This window comes from Lygodium microphyllum, chromosome 12 (assembly GCF_053477565.2).
Source record: "Lygodium microphyllum isolate KBCC chromosome 12, Lygodium_microphyllum_v1.1.10, whole genome shotgun sequence".
Taxonomy (NCBI): Eukaryota; Viridiplantae; Streptophyta; class Polypodiopsida; order Schizaeales; family Lygodiaceae; genus Lygodium; species Lygodium microphyllum.
In genome coordinates this window covers 136,765,083-136,770,582 of record NC_141146.1, presented here as the reverse complement: position 1 = coordinate 136,770,582, position 5,500 = coordinate 136,765,083, and positions in this window count along the sequence as shown.

The following is a 5,500-nucleotide window of genomic DNA, read 5'->3' as shown; positions in this document are numbered from 1 at the left end:
CTGGCTATAGCATTCCCCCCTTGTTGAGGGCAGCCAATAATACATATGCTATAAGGCCAATTGAAAAAAAAAATCAATTTTAGTTTGATGCTCCCAAAGTAGCCATACGTTGTCATTATAGCATACATGTAACAAAAAAGTTCATTGGACACTTCTCGTGCTATTGCAAGCACCTTACATTATGCAACCACAAAACTATGTATTTTCTATAGAGGCATAAGGTGAGCACATTCACTAGGAGTCCTTCATTTTGCAATCTGATGGAGATAGTCAAGGGTTTCCCTCATGTGCAAACAAACATAGATTCATGTAGAGTAGCTAGACCTGATTACTCTAAAAAACATGTAGCTAATACATCAACTAGGGAACATTGAAGAAAATATGCTTGTTGTCGTCTTCAATTTGAGAAGAAAACTTGATAAGGAGGTTGTTTCATATTTGTAAATGTCCTTAGTTGTTACCTTGTAAAGTGCAAGTTTTGGGAACAATTGCAGTAGTTGCCAACTACTTCTTTGTCAAGGCTTTGTGCAAAGTGTTTTCGTTTCCTCATTACTTTGTACCCAAATGATTATTGGCATATTGCTACAGGTTCTCTCACTAAAATTGATTAGATGCATGGTTGAGAGAGAAGAAACAATTTCAGTCAATCGAACAATTAAAGGAAGCATACATGAAATTGAAAGTCATGGCATCTTCTACATGAACTATTAGAAGGCTCGGGGCAATGATTGGCATCATTAAGTGCAGGAGTTTTAAGCTTCACATGTGTGGAAGGCTTTGTGGAGGAGGAAGCTTGCCATTACTAGTTACTTTGAACTTGAAATATACATCTATAAGGAAAAGTAACGGTAATAAGTTGGATTCATCGAGGTAAATAAGAGTATGTGTAGTTGAAGAAAAGGAGCATGATGGCATAAGAATAAGAGACCAATGGAAGGCTATAGTAGCTTGTGTGCTAGAGAGACATTCAACTTTGACATAGAAGGACAGTTACATTCAAATAGCTACTTGGTATTATTCAAGATAATCAGGTTTCTTGAAGTGTACAAGGATAGCAAGCGACTTCACGATGAAGGATCAGCTTGAGGAGATGAGGAAGAAGTGCTAAGTGGAGCCTATATAATGAAGAGTAGCCTACTTGAGATGTCTTGATACGTGTGAATATTGACTGGAAAATGCAACAAGATACTACAAATTAAAGAGAGTAGGGTAGGAGGGGACTACAAAGCTTATGGGATCTAGTGCACTTGAGATTTTTACCTCTTTTAGATTTGGACAACAAGCATTGGTCATGTAGTAAGCATTGACTCCTCACACTCCTTGCTCCAAGCACAAGATCCCATGGATGATACTTTGATACAAGTTGAGAGGAAGTTATGGGATATAGAGTCATTTTGTGGGTACTTCATTACCCTTATTCTTCATTGTCTTCACTTATATAAGAACATACACTATGTATATATACAAGGGTGCCTAGCCGACCTTTGGCCATTAGCCTTTACCCCAACACTAGGGCCATGAGATCTACTTAACTAATGATACGATTTGCTTTGATGGCACAATAAGCTAACTCACGTGGAGTTTTAGCTAGGTAATAGAGTTTTTGGCTCATGCAAAGTGATGAGATAAGGGTATGTCGACTCTTGGACTTATCTCCTCCACAGTGTATCCTCATCTCCTCTCTAGTGTATCCTCATCTCCTCTCTAGTGTATCCTCATCTCTAACATATAAGATCTATGTGTGTGTGTGTGTGTGTGTGTGTGTGTGTGTGTGTGTGTGTGCGCGCGCGCGCGCGCGAGCGCGCGTGTGTGCATGTGTGTGTGTGTGTGTGCGTGTGCGTGTGCGTGTGCGTGTGTGACTCTTGCACTAAGGTTTTGATGTGTGCTAGGGGGTGGAGGGTATTTGTTTATAGTGTAGGGAAGGGGTGGAGGGACATTTAATCCAATTAAGAGGGGGAAATTTTTAATTAATTGGGGAGAGGGGGTTTGACCACATGCCTCATGTTGCTTAAGCTTTTAACTTTCTCCTCAATCAAGGGACTTGACTACGTTTGAAAAAACATAGAGTCTTCTAAAAAATATGTCAAAAAACAAAAGCATATTTGTAATTAAATATTTGAATTTAAGCAACATTTTTACCTAAACTAGTATGAAGTCCCTTATATGGACATATTTTACATTGTTCATTTCTTATATGCATCATAACTTTATGGTGGTGAAGTGAGCTATGCCTTACAATACCGTCAACATTGTTTGGATCAACAATAACACTGAAAAACAATTTAGAGCCATCCTCTTTTACATATCTATGGTATTTGGAAAGCATCCCCTCATAGACTATACCTTGTAGTAACACCAACATCATTTGGATCACCAAATTATGGAAAGACATGTTTGAGCCATCACTTTATGAAAACATTTGGTTTTTGGAAAATATCCTAGAGCCCTTACCTTTTATGGATGCATGAAACGATGGAGCTATCACTTGACCTCACCAATTTAATTAGTTTATTTAAATAATAGGGAAAGCACTTGGGAGGCATTATAGACATTCATCTTCAAAGCTAGGGCTAGAAGGTACCTTATTAATAATTACTACTCAATGTAAGACATATCCTAGAGAGGATTACAAGAGAATACCCTAGAGACATATATAATGAAGGTGATTGGCCCATTTATGCCATTTATTTTATAGGTGGAGTTCAAGACTTTGATTTCTCAGTGAGGAGTAATGTAATTGATTGTCACATGGAGGTTCCATCACTATTATCAACAATTGCAATTAGGTTGTGTTATGCATATTCAAAAAGATAAATATTTGGATCTGTGCATGAACATGTGGTATGGCATTAAAAAATGTGGTGTATATCAGTTTGTAATACAAAATTTGCAATAGAGTAATGTTTATCATGTTTACGAATTATAGACACTTTGAGGAGTTCATTCTTCAAGTGTGGGGCTCAAGAATTTAAGTGGAATCTTGATAGCTTTGTCCTTTCTTGTTCTTCAATGGACCCACCTCAATATACAAACTCTAAATGTGACCTAAAAGGGAGAACGCACTAGAGAACATGAAACTCAAGATTCCAACAACAATCATGAAAAGAAACATTGGATCCCAAGTTTTGATATCATTGAGAGCCTTTAATAGTAAGCATCATAACATACAAAGGATAGCTTACATTAAGTTATTTGGATTCAATATAACTATTTCAAGCCATCAAAAATCATGATCACACAACATAGCAACAAACTTATTACTTATTTGACTTTGCAAGACAAGACATATGCAAATGTGTAGATTACTTTTATAGAGCATGCATGTGTAGATTTTATGTTCACACGAACACAATGATCACAATATAGGTTGCTTTTGTAGGCTAAAAGTATGTATTTATAGCTTTTATTGTCACACACCACCACAAGGCAATAATGTGCCCCCTCCAACGTTGCCATGTTACCTAGATCTTCATATAATGAACCTAATGATTTTGTTGATTACTCTACCCTACAGAACTATGTAGTTTTTTTTCAATGACAAAACTTTCTCATTAATTAGTACCTTAGAGGGGAACCTACTTGAGGTAAAAGAATAAACAGTTTTCCATTTTATGGATAGGGGAAAGGATTGTTATAGTTTCCCATGAGTAAAGTTGAATTACCCTCCTCCACTTTCTATCTTCAATTTTTACATTAAGCACCACCATACCATGAGTAGTATGACTCAAATGCTTTCTTAGACTTTTCATTCCTAGAAATAGCAAAAGGCACATGCACCTCTTTCTTCCACCTACAACCATAGAGCCAAGGTATTACAAATTTAGGCCTTAACATAACGGAGCTTAAACATGTGACAAACATGGAGCACATAGAGTGCACAATGTTCTTTCAATCTTTGTACCTACATGTAGATAGATGTGACCAGTACTAGCTAAAAGAATCAACAAATTGAAGAAATTCACACACAAAATAAATGTATACTCTTCTTTTTCCTATGAAATCATGCTCTTGTTCTCCAAGATAGAATTCACTTTGATTTACAAGCTACAATGGATAGAGTGTGCATAGAAGGTGTAAAGAAAAGGTAGAAAAGTAGAGGATAATGGTATGGAGCTTGGCTAGAAGGTGTAGAAAAGTAGAGGATACTGGAATATTGGAGCTTGGTTAGAAGGTGTAGGAAAGTAGAGAATACAACCAATGGAGAGTGAATATGGGGGATATGAAGCTTTGAATAAATGTTAGAATGGAGGAGAATGAAGCTTTAGGACTATAGCACTGTCATGCTCGGGGAAGTTACTATATGTATATCCTTTACATCACGTGTGTTCAGGGTCTATTTACAAATATATTTATTTATGAAATTTTCTTGAATAAAACATAACCCCTTTATATTGCATCCTTCTATATGTAAAAAATGTATAAAAATTGTATTTTAAAAATACCTTATTTTAAACCCACCTAATGCACACATATATTCATGAGTAACTTACCCGAGCTGTCATGGCGAACAATACCCTTACACTCCACAAGTTCAAGAAGTGAGTACTAGAGGTTGTGGATGAGGAAGATAGGCTTAGAGAAAACCAAACATTGAGAATGGATTGAGGTGTGTGGAACTTGGGAGAAAGACACCTTCTAGGAAAACCTAGATATTGAGAAAGTAGGTTTCACCAAAAAGTGGGATTCTATCTAGGTGTTAATTTGAGTAGAAGGTGAGGCTTCAGCTAATAAGAATCCAACAGTGTTGAAAAATCCATATACATGTCCTTTAAAAGTTAGCACAAAAGGATGCTTGTCGTATTAGCATCCTACAAGCTTATATTGGAATTTGGATCCCTTTTTTCCCCCTCTAGCTCATGGAATGTAATTTATTCTCTAAGCACATGGATTTTCATACACAAACTTGTCTCATAGGCCTTTAGCCTAGAGTTGACATTTGTATAACTTTTTTCCTCTTTCTTAGCATCCTACAAGCTTATATTGGAATTTGGATCCCTTTTTTCCCCCTCTAGCTCATGGAATGTAATTTATTCTCTAAGCACATGGATTTTCATACACAAACTTGTCTCATAGGCCTTTAGCCTAGAGTTGACATTTGTATAACTTTTTTCCTCTTTCTTCTTCCAATGCAGTATATATATGTATATATATGTGTGTGTGTGTGTGGGTGTGTGTGTAATTTCTATATTTCTAAGTTATCGATAACTTTGAACCAGCTTTGACAAATTTACTCACTAAAATAAGAATTCAAATATATATGTATATATATGTGTATATGTGTTTCTAAACAAGCTTTTTAGAGAAAATGTTTCTAAACAAGCTTTTAAAGTTGGCTAGTTAAAACAAGAAAAGCTTGGAAAAGGAAAGTAGCGAATCTGAAAGACTTGAGAATCATCAAGATGAAATATTACCTCCCAAAACTAATGTAATTGTAGGCCAAGCCATTCTACCATCTACTATTAGGGGTCATGGCCCTATACCAACCAAAGTCTTGTTCAAG